The sequence below is a fragment of the Triturus cristatus genome, chromosome 12 (genome assembly GCF_964204655.1).
Source record: "Triturus cristatus chromosome 12, aTriCri1.1, whole genome shotgun sequence".
Lineage (NCBI taxonomy): Eukaryota > Metazoa > Chordata > Amphibia > Caudata > Salamandridae > Triturus > Triturus cristatus.
The window spans coordinates 732,297,927-732,323,567 of record NC_140595.1 but is presented as its reverse complement, the minus strand read 5'-3'; the positions used below and the strand labels follow the sequence as shown (position 1 = coordinate 732,323,567).

The following is a 25,641-nucleotide window of genomic DNA, read 5'->3' as shown; positions in this document are numbered from 1 at the left end:
CCTACACGCTGACCAGAGGACCGAAGCTTCACCTCCAATCTATTCAGTGTATGGGTTATGTCCTTCAACACCCCGGCCCCTTTTGCAATACAGAAACCTCGGAGCGTAGCCTTGAGCACCTCCCAAATAGTCTTCACACTATCCACGGAGCCTTTGTAACGGACAAAAAAATCTTTAATCTCGTCTCGCAGCTCAGTCTGGAAAACTGTGTCCAGTAAGATGGAAGCATGCATGCGCCAAGCCCCGCGAGGGATGTAAAATGCTGAGGAGGCCAGCGTGAGCTTAACAGGGGCGTGATCCGAGTAAGTTCGAGCCAAATGTTGCACTTGAACTATCGCTGGACCTACACCTCTGGATACCAACCAATAGTCTAGCCGCACCCATGACGCAGCCTGTGTCGTGTAATGCGTCCCCTCCCTGGCGTGCGGATGGGTGTGCCGCCAAGCATCGATTAGGTGATAGGCATCTATGGTATCCTGAATAACTGCACGCGCCTTAGTGTAATGGTGAGGCGCAGAATGAGATCTATCTCGTCTAGGATCATACACTCCATTAAAGTCCCCTCCCCAGATTATGTGACTGGAACCTTTATCAAATATCTTAGCCCATAGCGAAGTGAAAAAGTCGGGTGCATCCACATTCGGACCATAACATGCAAGTGTGACCGAGACCGAACCCAATCTCCCCCACGCCAGACAGTATCGCCCCTGCGGGTCACAAGAGGTTCCAGCTAATTGAAACGGTACCTGTTTTTTTAATAAGGATTGCCGTCCCTCTTGCGTACGTTGAATAGGAGGAGAAAATCCTATCTATGCGCAAAGTTGCTCGGGCGATGGGGAGCGAGATGAGTTTCCTGCAACATGGCAATGTGCCTATCTAAATATGCTAATATTTGTCTTTTCTTCCTCGGGTCCCCTATGCCTCTGATATTCCATGTGATGACATTTAACGTTCCAAGGTCACCATCAGTCATATTCCGAGACATTCTCCCTCAACATGTGCAATACCCTCCAAATATTCATCTATGCTCTGTTCACTGTAATACCTCAATCTCTGAGAAGGCGTAGCATGCTCACATTCCAAGACAGTAAGTAATATCTCTAAATCCTCTAAGTAGGAATCTTGTGTGAAGATTATCAAACAAATGCCCCAACATAACCAGATCCTACCCTCCCCCACCACTGAAGCAACCCCAACCTGCCAGAAGTAGTCACCCACCCGCCCCCCTAAGCCCCACGCATACAAAAACAGCACTAACGCCCCCACATACATCATGCAATGTACATTCCCCGGGGTACACCCGCCGGGGGATGTTGCTAGATGGCGGCACAGGTACCTCACCCCCGCAGAGCCCATCGCTGGCCACCATTCAGGGCTCCTACAGGCGGAGGGTGCCCGGTGCACCGTTGAGTGCTAAAAAAAATTGGTCCCCTCCTGGATAACAGATTCAAGTCTCTGCCTGCGAGTCCGCTCCCTATTTTGACTTGCGCATCTCACTCTGCACGGAGCACAGATATGCCCTGAGGGCCGATGTTCCCACTAAGCCACTCCCGCTCCGGGCGGTGATGATTGCTACGGCGCCTCCCCACCTCCCTCCGTGCGATTCCCGCGCTTGAGTCGCCTGAGGAAGTCCTCCACCTGCTGCGGCTTAGTAAAAAACATGTTGTTTACCTTGGTGAGTTACTCGGAGCCACGCGGGATAGAGTAGCGCATAATCTATTTGTGCTTTCCGCAGCTTACCCTTCACCTCCAAAAACTTGCGCCGCTCCTCCTGAACCATCGGTGTAAAATCCGGGTAGATGGTAAACGTATTTCCTTCAAAAGCCAGAGTCAGTTGACTTCTTGCTACTCTCAGGGCTACATCTCTGTCTCTATAGTTCAATAGTCGCGCTATGATGGGCCTCGGTACACTGCCGGGTGGGGGGCGAGGCCCCAGGGATCGGTGAGCCCGTTCTACAATAAACTGATTGGAAAGGGACTCGGCTCCAATTGTAGATAACAGTATTCTCTCTACATACTCCTCCATTTTCCCTGTGTTAGTGGACTCGGGAATACCCATTACGCGAATATTGTTGCGCCTACTGCGCGCTTCCAAGTCCTCATTCTTTGCGGCGATAAGCTTGAGGAGCTTATCCATGTGGGCTAGCTGCATCGTATGGCTGGACGTCGTGTCCTCTGCGTCCGACATCCGCCACTCCACTTCCTTTATGCGGTCATCATGCCCCTCCAATTTATGTGCTATGGCGTCCATACGGGTCGGCATTCTGTCCACCTTATTGACAATGGTGGCGAAGCCCTGCTGTACCTCCTGCAGTATACTCTGCACATCAGAATTAGTTGGCGCCGCCCCCCCACCCCGGGCCTCAGTCCCCTTGTCGATGTCACGTTCATCCGGCAAAGCTCGAGGGGTTTTCTTCACCGCTTCGAAATTCAGCTTAGGCTGCCTAGTGTCCGATTTGCCCATGACTGTATGGAACGGCTGCAATGGAATGCACCACCAAGCTGCTAGTGTACACCAAACTTCGTTTGCAAGGTCTGGTAGCACTCCCCACGGCACCCCACGCTTACGCCACCCAGCGCCAGGGGGATCGATCCAGCACGACCGCGGGACCTCCGCCTCCTCCCTCCTGCAACGCCAGGTGTGCCAGCGCCAAGCTCCTTATTCTCCTCGTGCCGTTCCAGGGATAGAATTGTGCCGCCAAAAGCTCAGTCCCCCCGAGCCTCGCGATCAGGTTCTGCTACTCCTGTATATGCTCAGACACTAGTGAGGCCGAAGGGACATCCTCGACTCCCCTCACTACTAGGTAACCCTTGTCGCACGTGGCACTGTAGGCAAGCGCGTCAGCAGAAAGGCAGAGTCACCAGCCCAGCCGACATCGGAGTGCCCCTTGCTGTATGTGGGGGAGGGGGAGACACCAAGATTCAGCACGAGTGCAGCGTGCGTGCCGCGTTGCAGCGTGGGGAATGTAGTCCCCTCTCCCCCGCTGTGGCAGGATAACTGGTGGCCAACAGATTCGGTGGCGGGAAGCGGCGGGCAACAAATTGCAAGTGAAGGGTGAAGTGAGCTCCCCAGGTTACTCTATTATTTCACCGCATTGCACCTGTAGACTGACCACCTCCTCCGGAGTCTAGGTAGGAACCACTGATTCTCCTGGCCCTCAATCGGTTCCTGTGCTGTCCACAAGTGCCCAGTTGCAGTACAGGCCCGGCGGGGCCCCCCGCCCGTCATATACAGCGTGGGGCGCAGCTCGGGATGATAAACCGCACTGCCTCCCAGAGGCAAATGCCGCCTCTATACACTGCCGCGCGGGTCTTCACTGGGGCTCGGGCCGTCCTCCGGGGCTTCGCGCTGGTGCGGGCAATGCCACAATATCCCCAGTCAGTACGGCATGCAGAAGCAGATAGTTCACGTCCGGGCTCCGATCACCGTCCGACTCCCGGCAGACCTCTGTGCCCCGTCTTCCTTCGGCGCCACAAGCAACCACTCAGCGCGCCTCCCTGGCCTCACCGCGGCGCGGGCAGATGCCTCCCCCGCCGATGCCGCAACAAGCAGAGAGACTCACCCCCAGGTAGGCCACCGCTCGCAGCGCTGCGTGATGTTCTCCTGGGTGCTAGCAGATCCGCACCTCCGGGCCTGGGCTCCAAGTGTACAACCACGGCCTCGCGTTACAGGTGAGGCCGCTCTGGGGCACCGCGCCGCTCCGTCCGCCCGGTCAGATGTTTGTGGGGTCCGTGCAGGAGCTCTGTGATTCACAGCGAGTCCGCAGATGCCCTAGACGTGCCGAAATGCCATGTTTCTAGGCAGGCAGAGACCAAATTGAGCAGGATAATTGACAAATTAATTCACCGGGCTGCCAGAGCCTCACATTTGTGCAGCCATCTTGCGTGCGCGCCCTCTAGCACCCTGTGCTGGACTTTTCTGGTTGTGGGGATATATAGGACTTGTAGGTTCACCAAGACCCCGACGAACCCTGAGCCAATAACTGAGCAGCGTCTTGCAATGGTTTTTTATTATGTACCGGGTATAGAGCAATTCATTTGGGAAAAGCTATACATGGAAAAATCGGAATGAAAGACACCTATGTATTTATGAAATAGGAACAAAATATAGAGTTTAGAAACAGTAGATATTTGCACATTTCAGAAATTTTGAGTACCCATAATAGCATGAGAATTATTGGTCATTTTTCAAAATGACTTTTTTACAAATTTGTCTTTCATTTGTAAGGCAGAAATGCATCGAAACTCAAAAGGTTATAACACTTGCTCTACAATTCTGTGTTACCCTAAGTCTCCCAATAAAAATGGTACCTCACTTGTGTGGGTAGGCCTAGTGCCCGCGACTGGCAACGGCTCAAAATGCAACGTGGACACTTATTTTTACAGTGAAACTGACCCTTTTATTTCCAAGTGCCTAGCTGTAGATTTTGAACCCTAGCTCTGCCGGCACCTAGGGAAACATAGCAAACCTACACATTTTTTAAAACTAGAAACCGAGGGAATCCAGGATGGGGTGACTTAATGGCTCTCACCAGGTTCTGTTACCCAGAATCCCTTGCAAACCTAAACATTTGTCCAAAAAACACACATTTTCCTCAAATTTCTGTGGTGGAGAGTTTTTGAATCTACGTGGATCCATAAATTTCCACCCACCCCGCATTCCCCAAAGTCTTCTGAGAAAAATGGTACCTCACTTGTGTGGGTAGGCCTAGTGCCCGCGACAGGAAACAGCCCAAAACCTATTGAGGCGACATCAAAATTACCTATCATAAAACAACCTGGTTTTGCAAGGGGGGGTCCCATGAGTTTTTGGCCCATGCTCGGCGGCCATCTAGGGAACCCTACCAAACCCACACATTTCTAAAAACTAGACACCCGTGGGAGTCCAGCGAGGTATGGCTTGCATTGGTCCCCCAACGTTTTCCTACCCAGAATCCCCTGCAAACCCCAAATTCAGCTGAAAAAAATCATTTTTTTCTCAAATTTGTGAGGGAGAGTTCTGGAATCTACGTGGATCCACAAATTTTCTCCCACCCAGCGTTCCCCCAGGTCTCCCGACAAAAATGGTACCTCACTTGTGTGAGTAGGCAAAGTGGCTGAAACAGGAAATGGCCCAAATCGTATTGTGGAGAGGTAAAAGTTACTTGCCTTCGGTAACGATATATCTGGTAAAGACTATTCTAGCCGCAGATTCCTTAACGTAGAATTATCCCCAGGCGTGAGACTGGACCCGGAAAACTTTCTTGCCCAGCATCTCTGCGTGCCGGGGGGGGTGGTATGTCTCTGCCCGACGTCCTCCGCGGGCATGACGTCAGCGAGGTCACATAAGCCCCAGCCCGGCGCGCTGACGTCAGTTTGCTTCGGAGAACCTTTCCGTGCCACAACGCGGAGCCATCACAACAAAACTGAGGAGAGCATGGGAACAGTGTGCGAAAAAAACAAAGAAACAAAGACAAAAAGGCAAGGAACGGCACCAGGTGGCACTGAGTCGCCAGGAGGCTACAACAGGAAAGCCAAAGCAGGAAGAGAGCAGACCACCTCTGAGGAACAACTGTGCAAGCCAAGTGGCAGCATCAAGCAACACAAAAGTACCAAAAGGCCACATCAGTAACGCTACAGCAGGGAAAGCGTAAAGCACCCCACTGTGGAACCACCGTGCAAGCCAAGGCGAGAGCCAGGTTGGAGGCACAAGCAGTGGAAAGCGCTGGAAGAGAAAGGGAGAGAGAAAGCAACCATAGACCACACAGCAAAGGGTCACAAGCCCGGAACCGAGGAGCAACAGCAATCCACCCCCAGAGTACACAGTCAAGGAAGCCAGAGCCTCTGAAAGGAGCAGGAGGCCAAGGACAGGCAAAAGAACCCAGAGCGTAGAAGACCACAAGGGGATCGGAAATTGTAACAACAAAGGGAAAAGGAGCAAAAGCAGGCCCCTACACTGGAGAGAGCCACCTGGAGGGAAGCCCGACGGGCAGAAAACAAAAAGGACCCCCACAGAAGTAAGGCGAACGCAGAAAACCAAGCTGGGGGTCCTTGCAGAACGGGGAGGAAGGGTGGGTCGTGAAGGAATCTGCAGCTAGAATCGTCTCTACGAGATACATAGTTACCGAAGGTAAGTAACTTGTACATCTGATAGAGATTACTGGCCGCAGATTCCTGAACGTAGAATAGATACCGTAGCCATACCCAGAAGGGAGGAGGGCCTGCGAGAGAGCCTCCCCACCAGGAGAGACCAGGGCCCCAGTAGGGGACATGGCACAAGAACAAGAAGGAAAAGGCCAAGATATCCTAAGCCCAACCAAGGGAGAGCGCCCAACACCCCGAAGGGGCAGACAGCACCCCAAAAGCATCAAGGAACACATGGGCCACTTCGAACCCAGTGAGAAGAAGTAGAGCCAGAGTCAGGGCCCACAGGAAGAAACACATGCTCAGATAGGAAAGAGCTGAAAACACCTTGGCCGCAAACAGCAGACAAGGCCGTAACGACACCACCTCCAACAGCACAGGCGGAAGAAGAAAAGCACCGTTGCGCGAAGCCCCCGCGGAACCAGAGGCAGGGGCGCAAGGAAACACAGCAAGATCACAACGGTGGAGAAGAACAAGCAGTCCTGCGCGGGCCTACGCCGCCAGCAACAGGCAACACCACAGAACAGTGCACCCAGAAAAAGGCAGACGCCAGCCGAAGGCAGAGGCCAGGGAGGACCAGGACACACCCCAAGGGAGGGGCCGGGCCAGAAACACACACACACACAGACCACGAAGAAGTGGAGAGCAAGGAACCCGAAAGGGTGACCACACCTCCCCAGCACATGACAGAGATAAGCAATAGCTACAAGTACCCCACATAGGGTTGGTTACGAACCATGGGAACACCTCTTAGGAAAAAATTTCTGCAGCAGAGGACAAAATCAGAAAGACCTGCAGAAAAAACCTGCAGATAGCTTACCAAGCAGCCAATAAAGAAGAGACAGAAGGCCTAATCTCAGGGCCTACCGGGCTTACCAACAGCCAAAACAGGGCCGGACCAGCAGCACCAAGGGCCAAACAAAAGGCCCCAAGGCATATCAACCAGGCAGAACACACAACCTGGGCTACCCGTTACAAGGCCCCAGGAAAACAACGGGAGAACACCTCCCATAACACAGACCGACAGTCATGTCAGGGGGGGGGGGGGCGAAGCCCCGCAAGAAACCTCTGAATGGCTTAATCCGCAGGGGCGTGGAACAACAGAGCGCCATCAAAGGGGAGGTCAACCAGCCTTTCCCCAACGCTCTCAGGAAAAACACTATCCCGTAGCCAGGCATGGCAACGAAGGGCCACCGAGGTAGCCAAGTTACAACCAAGCACCTCCGAAACTTCCAGAGCCAAGTGAAGAATAAATGCCGCCAGCTCCTGGCCATCCAACACATGGTGCCAGAGCTCATCGCAGGCACACTCCTGAGAAGCGGAAGACATAAGGGACTCCGCCGAGTCCCATAAGCAAGAAGTGGCTCTGGCCAATACACAAAGAGTGTCAAGGGCCCGCAAAGCAGCACTGGAGGAGGCGAAGATGTTGCGCCCCCAGGAATCTAACCAGCGGGCCTCCTGCGACGGGTGAGACAACACCGATGGCAAGGAGGGAAAGGCAGTCTAAAAAAGAGGGCCCCTGGTAGAAGGGTGGAGGGAAAGACAGACAGGATCATGCGGAGTAGGACGGTGCAGAAGTGGCTGGGGCACCGGGACCCCCGTGGCAGGACGCTCCCAGGCCCCCAAAAGAGAATTGTGGAGCGAAGCCTCGAAGGGAAGAAGCAGCTCCCATCCACCAGAGCCCTGATGGAGAACCTCCAGCAGATGATTTGTGGGGAAACCGTCAGCTAGATCGCCCATGCGCAATATTTCTGCAGCCGTGGAAACAGCCTGAACGAAGGCAGCACTCTCCTCCGTAGGGCCCCGCGGCGGGGAAAGAAGTTCCTCCATGGGCGACGGCTGCAAGCTAAGGCGGCTGTCCCCCAGCCCAACAGGAGGAAGGAAAGGCCAAGCTGGAAAAGAGGGAGGGGGGGACCGATGAATGGGGAGCCTGAGGCACCTCTGGCGCAGACTGCAGGCGCGGTGACGACGAAGAGCCGTCCTTAGAAGACGCCAGGGAAAAAGCCACGACGCGGCGACTAGTCTACGGAGAAGATAAAACAAACAGCTGCCGAACCTCTGAAGAAGAAGATGAATCAACGACCAGACGTCGGGCCGGAGCCGTAGAGTCCGCCACCGGTGTCAGGTCAACGTCGACCGGCGCCGAAGGAGACGCCGGAACGACCTCTGCCACAATGCACGGCGTGGGACACCGGGGCTGGGTTGGAGCCGGGGCAGCTAAGGAACGTCGCCGAAAAGGCGTCAACCCGACCGAGGCAGCCGCCTGCGTGTAGGGACAAGGGGGGCCCGGGGACACGCCCCGACCCCTGCAGCGCCACCAGGGCAAGCAGCCACCGGCACCTGAGCGGCGTCACCTTCGCCTCGGACAAGGCCGCCGCCTGCCCAGAGGACAGGGGGGGACTCGAGGACACGCCTCGAGCCCCGGCAACCTCCAACACCACCACAGGGACCCCCGCGGGGGTTTACGGTGACGCAGAGGGGCCGTGGTCCAAAGGAGGGAACCCTGAAGGGCCGCACCCAGACGGCACCACATCCTTCGAACCTGGATCCGAACCTGTTGGCGCCGGAGCCGCCGGCGATGCCGCAGAAGTCCCCGCACGCGGCAAGGGATCCGCAGACATCCATGGAGGATAAGTAGAAGGATGACCCAAAGAGGACTGAAAGGCCGCTGCATAGGCCTCCATCTGGGCTGCGGTTGCCCCGTGCTGGGGAACGGCAGATAGGGTGACGACGCGCGGGGCCGCACCACCCATGGAGAACCCACGCCCCCAACAGGCCGGGGACCGGGCCTCGGGGTCAAACTGACACTTACCAACAGGTGCGCGACACTTGCGGCCTGGGAGAAGGACGATGTCAGAGACGGAAGTTCTTGAAGCCGTCTGCGGGGGACGGACGCGGCAATGACGCCGACCTGGACATGCGTGCCAATAGGAGTTTCATCCGGCGCTCCCGCCGGGACTTAGGCTTTATTTGCGGACATGCCACGCAGTCCGTTGAATCGTGGTGCTCCCCCAAACACCACATACAGATGGGGTGAGGATCCGTCGCCAACATCTGGCGCACGCAAGACGAGCACGTCTTGAAGCCCGAAGGCATTCGCACACTGTACCCAAGAAAACGCTAAGCATAAAAAAAGGCCAGGAACACTATCCGGGTCCGCGTTGCACACGGAAAAGAAGAGAACTGAAGTCAGATGCTGGGCATGAAAGTTTTCCGGGTCCAGTCTCACGCCTGGGGATAATTCTACGTTAAGGAATCCGCGGCTAGTAGTCTCTATCAGATTTTAAAATTAACTTTAACAAAACTACTTGGTTTTTGTGGGGGGCACCTGATTTTTTGGCCCCCAGGCTCGCCTCCATCTAGGGAAACCTACCAAATCCACACGTTTCTGAAAACTAGACACCCTGGAGAGTCCAATGAGGTATGGCTTGCGTGGATCCCCCAACGTTTCCCTACCCAGAATCCCCTGCAAACCTCAAATTTAGCTGAAAAAAACATTTTCCACATATTTGTGTGGAATCATCGTGCTGGCACAAATGTCCTACTACCCAGCGTTCCCCTTGTTCTCCAGAGTAAAAAGATACCTCACTTGTGTGGGTGTCCAAAGCAGAATTGGCTAAAAACATATTTGTAAAAAAATTTAGTGCTTAGAATTCTCGGTGCTATACTCTAAATCCCTAGGTTTTGGGCTCTTCCTAGTCACAGGCCTTTGGCCCACCCACACAAGTGAGGTATCATTTTACTCGGGAGAACAATTCTTATGGGGGAGGGGTGGGGGCATTTGCAGGGGGAGCAGAAAGACTTACATTCTCGGGGGGGGGGGGGGGGGGGATTGCCATGCCCTTTTTTGGGAAGCCCCCACCCCAACGTCAATTAAAAAAGAATCCCTGGTTCCTAGTGGCCTTTCCACCCCCCCCACCCCCCACCCCCCGGGGGGGTGCAAAGGCCCATGCCCAAGGGGCTGCTCCCCCCACCCTGGTGCTAGTGGGTGGATCCCTGCTTGGGATCACCCTCCTGGGGTGATCCCCAAGAAGGGATCCACTAGGGAAGTGTACCATTGGAAAGGGGAGATTTTACCCTTTCCAACGATACCTCTCCCAAGTGTTTCCGTGCTCAGGGGGCTGAGATAGCCCCACGAGCACTGAAACTAAGTTGGTTTTGTTTTTGTTTCAATGACGATAACGCGCCATGCGAAACTAAAACGAAAACTAAAAATAGGCCTGGGTAGGTTGGGAGAGCTCTTCACCACCTGCCCAGGCAAAAGGATTCTCTGAGCATGCACAGCAGCACTTGTGCTCATGACGGAACTATTACGTCATGAGCACTGAAAGGGTTAATAAACGTATTATTGTCTAAAGGGAACAGTCATTGAGCAATTGGCATTAAAAAATAGCATTATAGCAGTATATTGAGAATAAATATGAATCACATAAATCACAAGGTTTAGTAGTAACACCTGCTAACAAAGGTTAATAAATAGGACTAGAAAGTACCAAGAATGAGGAAAGGGGGAAAAAAGGAACTGGACACCCAAAAAAAGTTTAAAAAAAAATATATATATTAATCAATCCCCGATCCTGACTTGAGTCTTGTGCAAGTCTGCTCCATATAGAATCAAATTTCCTCAGAGCGTACTCTTCTAGCTCTAGCCAGGGCTTTCTTACTTTCATAAGTATCCATCATAATTGCCCACCATTCCGCCGCACATGGGGGAATTGGAAAGATCCGTGCCCTCTCTATAGTTGGTCGAGCAGCAACGAGAAGAATAGAAAATTGCACAGGAGGGCTTCTCAAACTTCTAGTGCTTTGAGATTATAAAACTGGTGTTTGTTGACTTGGAAACCTGGATTTTGGAATCAGAATGGGGACAGACGCGTCTACTTCAGCAGATCCGGCTTGCTGAGGCTCATTCACCCCGGCTGTGAACCCCTCCCCGTCTGGAGTGGGCTAAGATGCAGTGTTTGCAGCCAGTGAGGTTTTTTCTTTGAGTATTGACTCTGATGTGTGTATGTGTCGGTGTGCTCATTCAAGTCTTTAGTGGTTATGATCTGATGAGTTTAGTTTGTGTGTGTGTGTGTGTGTGTGTGTGTGTGTGTGTATATATATATATATATATCTTTCTGATTTCTTGCAGTGGACATCCATCATATTATCTGCTTGTAATTAATTTCATGTATTTTATTCCATGCATTTAACAGTTGCATTTGCCTACTTATAAGTGTGATATTATTGCTTGCATATATATCTCTATACATACATCTGTATGTTGTTCATTTGACATCTTGTTGTTGTTAAAAAGTCTTGCACATATAAAACCCATGCCTTATTCTGAGAACAGTCTTTGATGTGTTTTATTTTATGAGAATGAAATCCCTTTCCTGTTGGTGTTTTTATTGCTTTTCCATGTTTGTGCCTCCATGTGCGAGGGCGTATTCTCTATTACTTGGAAGGGGAAAGCAATACATGGGGTCAGAGACCCAGTACTTAAACCCAAATGTGCATTTGAAGTGCACACAGATCCTTTCTTCCCAGGCCTGGCACCACACTATCAGTAGGGGGTGATCAGCCCTTTGTGTGGGAAACGGGATTATTATAATGGGCGTTGCATTAAAATTGAACTTCTATAAGTAAGTACACTGTTGCATTGAACACCTTTTAACCCCTTGGCTGCGGCAGGAATTCCGCCGCAGCGCTGGGGTGGGTTTGGGGGCAGTGCGGTGGCGCTGTGCTCATGACGGAGCCACTCCGTCATGAGTCACGGTTGAGCTGTGCTCATGACGGAGTGGTTCCGTCATGACTCCACCCACTGCGCTAATCGCCAGCACAGGCGGGGAATTAGCGCCGCGTGGGCGGAGCAGCCGTCAACGGCCGAAACATGACGGAACCACTCCGTCATGAGCACACGGCGCCCGTGGCTCATGGCGGCGTGGTTCCGTCATGAGCACGGAACGGGTTAAATACATTTTAAATATTAGTGCATTAGCCTCAACAAAAACACAACTGCTTTTCAAAACACTGACAAACAATGAATGCTGAACAGAGCACGCTCAAATGTTCCAAAGTTTTCTACAACATTTTAAGATCAATTAATAATGTGATATAACAAAATGAAAATACATAGAGAAACATGTGATGGGCCTACACTGCAAAATCGTCGTTTAGGTGACATGCATACACCACTGTGCATTTAGAAATGACACCACAGCCCCTTGATGTCAACATAGGCCCATATTGTACATTTACCCGTTAAAAGAGAGAGAAATTGAGTTATTGGTGGGGTGGACGCCCCACTCAAGCAACAACTACAATTCTGGTCAGAATGAACCACAAAAGTCACTACATTAACCTGTGATTAACTCCCATTGTAGTGTGGCACAAAAGCAGTCAGGCTTAACTTGGAGGCAAAGCGTAAAGTATTTGTAGGAAAGAAGGATCTGCTTTTATGGTTACCCCCACTTTTTGCTTGTGTCATTCTGTTTGTCTGACTAGTCTGACTGGGATGTTAATGTTAATGGGATTTATAGAGCGCATAGCTACCCAAAGGCTTCCCAGCGCTAAGCAGTGGACTGATGAATAACAGCGAGGAACAGACAGTTAGTAGACCTCGGTAAACAACCATGTTTTTTCAGAATGAGGTCTCGGAGGATGTGAATCTAATCTCCTGCGGGAGTGAGTTCCACAGCTTCGGCACCAGGTGGGAGAAAGCTTCCCCCCCCCCCCCCCCCCAATCTGCCACTTTTTATTCTGGTGGTCTTCAGTAAGCGCTCAGAGTCTGATCTCAGACATCTGTTGGGAAGATGTAGACACACCAGTTTGTTAATCTTGCTCTGTGGGTTAGGCAAAGTGTTTTAAGCCTAATTCTTGCTTCAAACGGAAGCCAATGTAAGTTTCTACGGTGTTCCAAGACTGATTCTTTCATGGGGATTTGACACAGGAGCCTGACCGCTGCATTCTGGACTACTAATAACTTCCTAATGACATATTTAGGTGATCCCAGAAAGAGCGAGTTCCCGTAGTCGAGTCGTGAGGTGACCATTTTCCTTAACTGTACAAGGATAAGCACGAGGATCTTACGAAGCATTCTTAATAGCCCAAAGCACGTTCCTGCCACCTTCCTTGCTTGGGTCTCCATGGTCAGCTCCTGATCCAACCAGAAACCAAGATTCCTAATGGCCGTCTTGGGGGCCGGGGCCATCCCTAGGCAGTCAGGCCAGCTTACTAGGGGCCTAGGTATTCCTGCATTACCAACGACCACTCACTGTGGGTGGTCTTTCCCTAAATTGGACTATGGTAAGTACTTTGGAACCTTCCTAACTGGCTACTAGTGTACCCTTCTAAGCCCCTAGTAAATGGTACTGAGGTACCCGGGGAATAGGTACACAAGGGGTCTCTCATGGGCTGCAGCATGTATTATGCCACCCATGAGAAACCATTGAAACTGTGGCTACAGGCCTGCCATTTCAGCGTATGTGATCTGGTGCTAGCACCACTCACAACAGATATAAGGTGGGGTGGGGAAGCTTGCCAGCGCCACCAGACTGCTTTGAAGGGCACATTTGGTGCCCTCCTTGCATACTCCAGTTGGAAAGAGTTCAAGGAGCCGTTGGCTCCCGCTCTGGCATGAAACTAGACATGGGAGTATCCTCCCCTCTGTCCAGCACCTCCTCTCAGAGGGAACCCTAAATCATCCAAACCCTTTCTTTTAGGTACTTAAGGGCTTACCTGTGGGTGGCTCTTCAGATTCATAATGGGACAACATTCAGATCCGAAACCACTTCATCTTCAACAGTCTAGGCACATTGGACTTCGTTGGACTTTGCTTTAGGAACCGAGACTGCATCTGGAAGACTCCTGCTGCTCCTGGTCTCATTATCCTGCCAGACTTCTGCGTAGTCTGTCTGCTCCATCCAGATTCTTCTACAGGCCTGTGGGCATCAAAGACAACCAAAGGAATCTCCCTTGGAGTGAAGGAGTCACTCCCCTGCATCTACAGGCACCGCAACTAAGCTGAACTGTCTGCTGCTCCTGATGTCCTATGAACTACGAAAGGATCAGTGTTAGTCTTGGTACCATTGGCCTGAGACTCCCATTTTATTTTTAATGTTTGCCTCCTCTGCTTTTGATCTGTTTGCTGGTTTAGATGCTTTGGGCGCGGTGCAAATGCTTTTCAGTGCCACAGTGCATGAGCTCCCTATGTTAAATTGATGTCTTGATAAGTGACTCCATGATTGGCTTATTTGATTTACTTGTCAGACCTTAGTATAGTGGACCATCTGTGCCCAGGGCCTGTAAATCAAATGCTGCTGGTGGGCTTGCAGCACTGATTGTGCCACCCACAGAAGCAGCTTCTAAAGTGTGTATTAGGCCTGCCATTGCAGAGCCTGTGTGTAGACTAGTACTGCCATGTCGACTTGGTAAGTGCACCCACTTGCCAGTCCCTAAACCTTCCCTTTTCTACATATCAGACACCCCTAGCCCAAGGGCAGGGTGCAATGTATGTAAAAGGTAGGACATGCCCTGATGTGTGTGGCATGTCCTGATAGTGAATTACAGTAATTTTAGTTTTTCACTATTGCAAGGCTACCTGTCCCCATAGGCCAGAATGGGCAGTCTCATTATAACATTTTATAATCCTAACTGACCCAGGGAACATGGTAGAAATTTGAGTTTAGTATTCCTGAACTCAGAATGATAAAATGCATCTTTTAGTGTACTTGGTTTTAAAATTCTGTGTTTAAAAATACCACTTTTAGAAAGTAGGTATTTTCTTACCTATCCATCCAGCCTGCCTCTGCTAGATTGTGTATTGTATGTCTGGTTTGTGAGTGACATGGGATGGGAAGCCTCCAGGAGACAGGGTGAGTCAGCACAGGGCTGAATAGACCTATCTGCATGTAGAGTGGTGGGAGGAGTGGCACCTGGGTCTGAACAGGGCTGTGCCTGCATTCCAAAATGCTAGCTCCACCTCCTGTGGTATGTTTGAGGAGCCTGGCCCACACTGACAAAGAAAGGTGTACACTGGCAGAATGCACCCAGAACTGGTTTGAACTAGGTACAGGACCCTCTGCCTTCAGAGGACAAAGGATTTTGCAGTATGAATATTGGGGTCCAGACCCCAGGACTTTAGATCACTTCTGGAACAACAAGACAAACCTTTGCCAAGGAGAAGATGCAGGAGTTTGGTCTGCCCCCCTGCTATTGTGCTGTGTTGCTGGATTGGCCTGCAGTGGTGCCTTAATTGCCAAGGAAAGGAGAAAGAACTTTTAAGGAACTTATCATCTTGCAGAATATTTCTCCATGGGTTTGAACTTGTGCTTGTCTCCTGCTGAAGTCTCAGGGACAAAGACTTTACCACCAGCTCAACTCTGAATTTCCTTGCTGGCAATTCTGTCTGCGGAAGCATATGTGTCGCTGGGAGCTGGAAGCGCGACTCAACGAGAAGAGGCGTGCCGCAGTCGCAGCTGTTGCCGTCGCATCACCAGAGAAGCGGGTTGCCGCCGCAGAGGTCGCCGCCACATCACCAGAGAAGCGTGCCTTCATCGCAGCGGTTTACCGATGCATCACCGGAGAAGCGTGTCGCCACCACGAGGGTCGCCATTGCATCACCGGAGAAGCGTGTCGCAGGGCGTGTCGCGGCTCCAAAATTACAGAGTTCGCCGCACAGCCGCCGGGCGTACACGCATTGTCTTCACGTCATCGCATCAAGGGTGCCATCTTATCGCATCGGATTGTCGCATCGAGGCACCATCTTGCCGCATCGTAACCGGAACGCAGTACGAGAATCAACGCATAACCATCTCTCCGGTAAGGAACAAGACGCATCCCCTACTCTGGGCAAGCATTGAGGAGCAACGCATCGCCTCCCTCGAAGCAAGGAACCGACGCATCTCCCTCCCTGCAAACCTTTTGTTTGTTTTGCGTTACGCATGCAGGTACTTTTGTGGGGAACGTGTCACATTTATCATCAACTTGAACTAAGTTACTTCTACCATCTTTAAGTCTATTTGGAGTACAGTATTGTGGATTTTTGTCGTTTGTGCTCTTGTGTTAAGTCTATATAAAAAATACTTATTTTTATACAACTTGTGTAGTGTCCATTTGTAGTGTTTTCACTGTGTTACTGTATGTGTTCACGAATGCTTAACACACTGCCTCTGAGATAAGCCGGTCTGCTCCTGCCAAGCTACCAAGAGGGTGAACAGGGGTTATCCATGAGTGTAAGGCCCTTTCCCTGACTTAGAAGCAAGGATCCCTATTTGGTCAATCGTACCTACCTCTGCCAACTAGAGACCCCCAAGTTCTAACAATCAGCAACACAGTTGGTGGTTCTGCAACTCCCTCGAGGCCTGCACTGTTTGAAGCCAGTATTCCTCCTTCGAACCGCTGGAGCAGTACTCCTGTGCACCATGTCGACTTGCCGTTGCAAAGGCTTGTTGACTCTTCTCCAGAGATCTTCGGGCTTCATGAAGCTCCAGCCTCCAGCATCTCCTGCTACCAAGATCTTCATCCTCTGCACCGTGCACCTGCATTTTTGGTGAGCTGCTCGAGGTCCTCTTGCGACTCCTGTGCCTGCGGCCTGTGGGTCCTCTTGAGGGTCTTCTTTAGATCCAGTGGGCTCCCGTGCTTGCTCTGGCCTGCTCTGCCTCTCCTGTGTTTGGTGAGTCCCATGGACCTTGCTGGTCCACAACACTGCACCTTCTTTGTTTTCCTCATCTGTTGCTGGTCATTGGTCTTCCGTGCCTCCTGATCACTCCTGAGTGGCATGAACTCTTTCTCCTCTGGTTGCAGGTACTCCTCTTCAAGAATCCACCCTTAGATTACATCAGACTATTTCACCTTCTTTGCCAGCGGCATCTTCACTGAAGTCCTCCATCGTGGTCTATGGCAGTTTCTGACGTCAATTTGCACCTATGCACCAGGCTTCCCCGATGTAGGTATCCTTGTTCCTGGGGTATCCACGGATGGGGTGACTCTCCAACCTTCCATCGTCTACAAGGTTTCTTCAGGGTCCCCTGAAAAGGGTCCTTCTTGAAAACTGCAACCATGACTTTCCCATTGAATTGTATAGAGTACGCGGGCGTGTTTCCACTCTGCACACAGCCTCCGTAGGGTTCCAGGGCACTTACCTTAGGTGGTTTCTTTGGTCCCCGGCTCTTTTAAGTCTTCTGGGTCCAGTCTCGACTTTCATCCCAGTTCGCATTCCACTTTATTAATATATGGTTTAGTCTCCCCCTGAAGACTACTGTGTATTAGTGCTACCTATTCTATTATTGAAGTATTGTGTGTACTGTGATTATATTTCCAGGAAGGGGATATCCCAATGTGTGAGTGTTTATAATAAATACATATTTTCATAACTACACTGTGTGGTTCTTTTTCACTTACCTACACTATATGATTAGTACTGGTAAAACTGGCTCCTTTACACTCCTTCCGGACTAAGCCTGAAGGCTGCCCTCCATAGCTCCCACCCACTTAGAGCGGTTCTATGGCTGTCTAAGACCATTATGGGTTGTCTGGATTAGTGCAGGGTGCTTCACTTAAGTGTGCACCATATACTAAGCCAGCCTCCCACTGTATTTAAGCAGCACATGACCAGTAATAATGTGAAAACAAAACTTTATAAAAATCCCAAACTAATTGAAAATAATAGAGTACATTTTAATAAATGAAATTATACCTGAATGACAGAGGGCCAATCACTCCAACAGGAGATATTTATTTTTAAAGGTTTAGATACAAATAATGCCAAAAAGCAGAAAGCATCAACTGTGGGTATCTGGTTGCGTTGTACCAGGACAAAGTGACACATTAAGGCTGACTCTGAAGGAACACAGGCCGGGCAGAGGACAATATTTAATCAGTTGGAAGTTGTCCTTGGTGCAAGGTCTGCACAGCGCTGCCTTGCAAGGCTTTGTGACACTTGGCATGTGTTCTGATGAGGCTTTAGCTGTGCAGCGAGCCTTTGCGTCGCTCAATTTCAGTTCCGATGAAGCTTTCATCTTTGCGGAGAGTCTGAGTGGCTTCACGTCAGATTTGATTGAATCATCAGTTAATCAGGGAGTAGTTCTTTCTGATGTTAGCCAAGGGTCTAGGGCCTGAGGAGGTACCTCCCAAGTATTAGGGACTCACTCCAGCAGGGCTCTTGTAGGTCAATTTGCAGGTTTGGTGCAGCTGGTCACTTGCAGGAAGGCCTCGAGTTTGTTGTGTCCTTGTAGCTCAGAAAGGAGGTCAGCCAACTGACTTTTGAACTCACTAAGGTGAGCATGGGATAAAGGGAGCCGGTGCAGTCTTCCTTCTCTGAGAGCAAAGCAGTCCTCTAGTAGCAGCAGGACAGTCCTTCTGTAATGTCCACAGGTCCAGGAGTGCACTGAAGATTGGCTCAGGAGATACAATATTAATACCTAGTGACAGCCTTTGAAATGGGTGATTAACAACACTACCCCCACATTTGGTTTGGACAGTTCTTCCCTTCCCTAGTCAAGGCTCCAAGTAATCTGAGGTGACAAAAGAGTCAGCCTAGTGTCAGATTACTTTTGGTGTGCAGGAGGAAGAACCCCTAAAAATATACATGAGGCAGACCACAACTCTGCCTCCAGCCATTCTGGGAGGATGACATAACCTGCCCACACCTATTCCCCTTTTGGGGGACTGTCTGGCAGGAACGCACAAAACTCCAAAAACAAAACCATTCACTGTCCTGTTACCCAGGACACTGGCAGCAGGAACAAATAGTTAGGACAAAAAACATGCTTATTTTCTAAAAGCAGCATTTTCAGAATTGTGACTTAAAGTCCGTCGTTGGCATTAAAGAGGGTTTTATATTACATTTGATTTAAGTAAAAACAACATATCGCTATCTGCTCTCCATCCAAAGTTATCACTTTAAAATGTAATAAGGTAACCATGCGTTTTGTCAATGGAAAATATAGGCCTTACAACAGTGAAAAACTGCTTTATGAGTTTTTCACTGTGAGGACACGTAAACCAAAAGCATACATATCGGACTCTTTAAATAAAATGTATCATGTCTTATGACACTTTAAAGGCCAACCTTGGAGTTGACATATGTAATAACCAGCATTTGCAATGCAATAGGTCTTGCATTTGTGAGACTTTACGCTATTGGCATTGTAAATGACAATGCTTTTTATTTATCTGTTTTTATAATTATCAAATAAATAAAAGGCATTGTCATTTACAATTCCAATAGCTCAAACTCTTGTAAATGCGAGACCTATTTCATTTCAAAGAAGCAGCAAACATTGTTCCGGGCTGCTTGGAAAGTGAAAGCGCGCATGGCACACTGAATGTTGCAGGAAAGCATGTGGTGCCTGCAGTAGGAGAAACTCATTAAAGAAAAATAGTGCTTACCGACTAAATAAGACCTACGCGTCGGCTGCCTGTTATCAATATAAGCAGGAACCCAGCAAGGACAATCTAAATATTTTTTAAAATACTGTAAGTGAACATGGTCTCCATCCCTCTCCAAAAACCTTTGGAAGACTCCTTATGTAGATGTAATAGGATCTTCTAGAATGCCCTGCAGTGTGTTTCTGAATTACCTGAAAAAGGAAATAGTCTGCATTCTGATACCTGAAAATGTGACACCTTATTGAACCTTGTTGCTTTAAACAATATTTGTGTAAATGTACCCAATGCAAGAGTTAATCTGACCTAATTAAATCGTCGGCCTTAATCTCTCACTAGAAAAGAAATACTAAACTAAAATGCATCCTTTGTTTTGTTTACAAACTAATCTCACTATTAAAAACGAGGGCAGCACAGCGTGTTTACATACCCCGACTTCTCTCGGTGGACCGTGGATGGCTAGCAGTGCCTGCACAATATCAGATGTTCTTCTCCCGCCTGAAGCAGGCACAAAATCAAGACTGGTATGCAGATACACTGGCATAAAACATGCATACAGTAACAGTGGAAACACAGGCTCGGTGCATTAAGAGGTGCATACGGATGCACAGATTTAAGACAAGCAACAGACACACAAACCAGACATGAGTGCAGAGGCACACACATAGGCCATGCATACAAAACCATATATTACATGCAGGCACAGATACATGACGCATGCATACGGAGACACAAACTCGAGATATATACAGAGGTATATTACAGACTACCATTAGGCCAGAAGCAAATCATGCATACAGAAGACACAAAGGAACAAACTAGGCAAGATAGGGACACCGAAGAGCAAACATAACACATGCAAAGAGATACAAAGACAAATGAAGCATACAGACACACCACAACAAAACATGCTGACGAATACACAAAACAATGTACCCACGGAGCATGTCGACACAAAGTATACACACAGACAGCACCAACATACGCATATACACAATCTACACAGGCACAGAGACAACACTTACACACGGAGAACGTGCAGTCAGACATTCTACAAAGGGACACCATAGACTGATACACAAACACAGGCAAACAAACATAAAATAAGCACACAGATGCACACAAACATAACACATTACGACACTGGATACATAAACAGACGCTCAGACCTGGGATATACGAATACATAGTCAAACAAACATCAAACGAGGATCACAGAGGTGAGCACCGAAATGCAAACAGACAACATATAGCTGAAATACATAACATATAAAGAGCACACAGAGACCAGTGGCAGGGAGTACTCGAGTCGAAGACACACGTTACTCACTGCTTCAGCGGTCCTGGGCAGTCTCCATCGAGGCACAGCTCCGGAACGTGAGCCAGCATTCTTGCTGATAACAGAAACCTGCACAGCACACCTGAAGACACCGATAGGAACACCAGATGCTCTCAGTACCACACATGCAGCAGCTCTGTTGGACGAGAGCACTTCCGGTGTGCAGCACACACAAGCAGCGTGCTCAGAGCTGTGCTAATGAACACGGTCACACCAACCTGGTGTGAGCCAACAGGAGATTTCTTTGTGGTTTGTAATTTGTTTTAACCTCTACGCACCATGTTGATTGGAGTCGGCGCGGATTAAAGGATGGCAGTAGCATACAGTCAAAGTCCGAGTTTATCATTTACTAGTGTTGGTGCGCGTTTAATAACTACGCCACAAGAGATTCTTCGCAGACCAGGCCCTACAGAAATACTAGCTTTCCCTGTGTAATGTAATTGGTGAATGGATCACTTGTACCTGTTACCAGGGGTCATGTGATTCTTTGCGTCATTTACTTAAAAAACCCTCATTCACGTAAACAGGTCAGTGGGCGGTATATCTTGATTCTCCGCCTTAGTTCAAGTACGTGACAGCATCATCATATGGTTTCTTTCATGCTTCCTCCGCCTGGAGGGAACCACTGGGTATTACAGTAGTGATCAGAAATCAAAAATTGTGAAAAGTGCTCGTGTAGAGTGAAAAATTGTTTAAAAAGGTTCCTCATGCTACCTAGACTATATTTTATTCAGTCTGGAGCGTGGGAAAAGAATAAAAACAGTATTGTGGGAGGACGAATACACAAAACAATGTACCCACGGAGCATGTCGACACAAAGTATACACCCCCACACTGCCATTGCAGGGGGGGGGGGTTGAAAGCCCAAAACCGGAACTAGGATGCATTTTCTCCAGTCCAGGGAGGACATGGTCTGGCAGTTCGGGCTGGATTGTTCCCATTGGGTGCAGGGTCATGTCTGATTTGCATATGGCTGTATTCAAACTGGAATGGAAATGGGTTACCCATATCCTGAAACAAGGAAACCTATATAGTGTGATAAAAACGGTATTTCTAAACCAAAATACACATATCAAAAATACTTTGCAAAATTGCATCAAATACATAAATAACAATAAAATGTGCACATGTAAACAAAAAAGGAAGGAGGGATGGTAAAAAAAGGCTCACCGTTACTGGATAAGGTTCCTCAGCACCGCTTCTCCCACCGCTTCATCCTTTCCTGTGGCCGTATCCAAGCAGTAATGCCTGGCGACGGTGTGCGTACTCTCGCCGCCATGCAGATATCCTGGATCGGCACACACGCAAATAAAGCAGTAGAGGTGGACACTGCTCTTGTCGAATGGGCACGGACTCGTGCATTCAGAGGTCGCCCAGCTGCCTTATGACAATACTCTATCGCACTGGAAATCCATCTGGCAATTCCCCTTTTTGACGAAGGGAAACCCTTCCTGGGTGCGCTGAAGGCAACAAAAAGTTGTGAAGACTTGCGGAAAGGCTTAGTATTTTGCAAATAGAACTGTAGACAGCGTTGGGCATCCAGCGAGTGGAGAGCCGTTTCCGCCGCTGTTGTTGGTTGAGGAAAAAATCGTTTGAGAATTAATGGCTCATTTAAATGAAAATCAGTTGGTACCTTTGGAATTAATTTTGGATTAGTCCGGAGTATCATTCTGTCCTCTTTGAATTGTAAGAAAGGCTCCTGGACCGTGAGAGCCTGAATTTTCCCCACTCTCCTGGATGAAGTGAGCGCAATGAGAAGCACAACTTTCCACGAGAGGAATTTCAGATCTGCCCTGTGTATTGGCTCGAAGGGCTGTTTCATTAACTGGGAAAGAACAATGTTCAATTGCCAGAGAGGTGGTGGAGGTTTTATTGGCGGGAGAACCCGGAACAATCCCTTCATAAATTGTTTGATGACTCTAGTGGACCACAAAGATGGACCAGAGGCAGTCCTTCTGTAGCGTGATATTGCGGCTAGGTGTACCTTTATCGATGCATGAGCCAAACCGGACTTTGCCAAAAGCAAGATGTATGGAACAATCTTGTGAGCTGCCGAGTGCAGAGGATGAATGTTGGATCTTATGCATCATAAACAGAATCTCTTCCACTTCATCCGGTATGTTTCGTTTGTACTATCCGCCCTGGCTCTAGATAGAATGTCCCTGCACTCCGTTGGGATGTTCAGATGTTAAAATTCGCAGTATTCAGGAGCCAGGCTGCTAAGTGCAGTGATTAAGGATCTGGATGAAGTAGTTCCCCCTGGAACATCGTCAGAAGTGAATGCATCGGCTGGAGGCAAATCGGGCATTCCTCCGACAGTAGTAGAAGCTCCGCGAACCAATGCTGCCTGGGCCACCATGGAGCTATCAGGATTATCCTGCATGGTTCTTTTTTGATCTTCATAAGAATCCGCAGCAGGAGGGGAATTGGAGGAAAGGCGTAGGCAAAGATGCCTGACCATGCCATCAAAAATGCATTCCCCCTAGATCCCCGTTGGGGAAGCCAGCTTGCGAAGAACTGGCATTTCTTGTTCTCCCTTGTCGCGAAGAGGTCTACTGTTGGTCTTCCCCATTTTTGGAAGATGTTGAAACTCCCTTGGTCGATCTCCCATTCGTGACAGACAGACTTCAGCCTACTGAGAGTATCCGCTTCGGTGTTCTGATCCCCTGGAAGATGTTCCGCTGTAATGGATATTCTGTGTTGTAGAGCCCATCCCATATCAACTGGGCTTCGAGACAGGGAGAGTGATCTTGTTCCTCCCTGTTTGTTCAAATAGTGCATCGCTGTTGTGTTGTCTGTTCTTATTAACACGGCTGCACTTTGAATCCATGGTAGGAACGCCAACAATGCTAAGCGGACGGCTCTGAGCTCCAAGAGGTTGCTATGCAATTGCTGCTCGTTCAATTTCCAGCGACCGCTGACTTGCAGGTCCTGAAGGAACGCTCCCCAGCCTTCCAAGGACGCATCTGTCGTAACCACTAATGGGTCCGGCTGAGTCAGGAAAGAAAGGCCCTGCGAGATGTTCCGTTTCCGGGTCCACCATGTTGCCGCGTGGATCATGGTCGGCGTTACCCTGAGTAAATCATCGAAGGATCCTGTCGCTTGATGCTATTGAAGATCTTGCTGCTCTTGCAACGGACGCATCCTTAGCCTGCAGAAAGGTACGAGGGGACTGCAAGATGACATCGTTCCCAGCAATGACTTGTACTTGCGTAATGAAAGACTTTCTCTTTATAAAAGCCTGGGATAGAGATATTAATCCCAGCGGTCTTTCCTTGGAGGGGAACGCTTCGTTTACTCTGTATCTAAAATTGCTCCCAAGACGGTGATATTTCTTGTCGGCTGAAGAGTTGAGTTCTCTTCGTTTAAAGTCAGACCCAATCCGGCAAACAGTTCCACGCAAGCCCTTGTTGATGACCAGGCTGACGCTGCTGATGGTGCTTTGACTAACCAGTCGTCGAGGTAAGGAAATACCTTGTGTTTCTGCTTCCTTAGAACCGCTGCCACTGGAGCCAGGCATTTCGTAAAAATTCTCGGGGCTGATTTCAGGCCAAAAGGCAGTACCCTGAATTGGTAGTGTTCTCCGGCCACCATGAAACAAAGGTACTGCCTGTGGGAAGGATAGATTGGGATATGAAAGTACGCATCCCGTAGGTCCAATTTGGTCATATGATCTCCTTGGTTTCAAAAGCAGCAGAATATCTTGGAGGGAAATCATTCTGAAAGATTGTTCCTTGAGGTAAGTATTTAGGGATCTGAGGTCCAAAATAGGGCGCAATTGGAGAACATTTTTCTTGACTAGGAAAAACCGGGAATAAAAACACCTTCTCTGAGAATTCGGTACCGGTTCTATTGCTCCCTTTCGGAGCATTGTCTGAATTTCTTGACGCGTCTGATGTAAATATTTGACCTCTTGGTGTCTTGGTGGTGTACAAGGGGGGGTTTGCAGAAGATCTAGAAGGAGAAGTGTGGCTCACTGGTTAGAGGAGGCAGACCTGGAAGCAGAGGTCAGCCCGGGACCAGGGTTCAATTCCCGGCTCGGCTGGGTCTTGAGTCCATAAATGTCCATGGACTCGATAATTCTCGCTCCAGTGCATACTCGACTTATGGGTTCACACTCTGCGACTCTGGGCAATAGCTTGCTTAATCTCCACATGGGCCCCTCGCGGCGGGATGCCTGGCTTTCACCTTGCGGATGCCCTGCCGGGTTATCTCACAGGGGAATACCAGGACGGGTTCCCTAAGCAAGCGCTTAGAGACCGCTTGGTGATTTGCGCTATATAAATTCCTGCACATTCACATTCACATCTACAGTATGTGCGAATTGTATTATGTTGAGGACCCATTGGTCTGTAGTTATTTGCTGCCAATCTTGAAGATAAGAAATTCTTCCACCCAGGGGAACATGTGACATAAGAGGAATAGGTGTAGCCAGAGTCAGAAAGTTGTCATTGTCGCCGGATGTTGTCTTTCCCCCGACGACCTCCTCGACCTCTAGGAGTAGATTTCGTGTAACCTCCTGATTGTCGCTGCGAATACTGTTGACGGTATGGCTGAGATGAGGTGGAGTAAGAAGTATACGGGCCTTGTTGGTAATACCCTCTATTGGAGGATTGGCCCCTACCTCTTGAGCCTCGAAAAGGAACTTTCCTATATTGCAATGTTCCCAGAGATTTAGCTGTTTCTGTATCTTTTTTGATACTCTGCAAAGCCTAGCCAATGTGCTTCCCGAACAAATCTTCTCCATTGAAGGGAAGGTCCAAAATCTTATTCTGGACTTTGGGCCTTAAATCTGTCGCTCTTAGCCA

General features: G+C 49.4%; 1 protein-coding gene across 1 annotated transcript in view; it reads right to left on the bottom strand.

The window, feature by feature from the left end:
- Positions 1–25,641, bottom strand: part of STAG3 (STAG3 cohesin complex component) — a 1,816,020-nt gene that overhangs the window by 1,404,489 nt on the left and 385,890 nt on the right. The window lies entirely within an intron of this gene.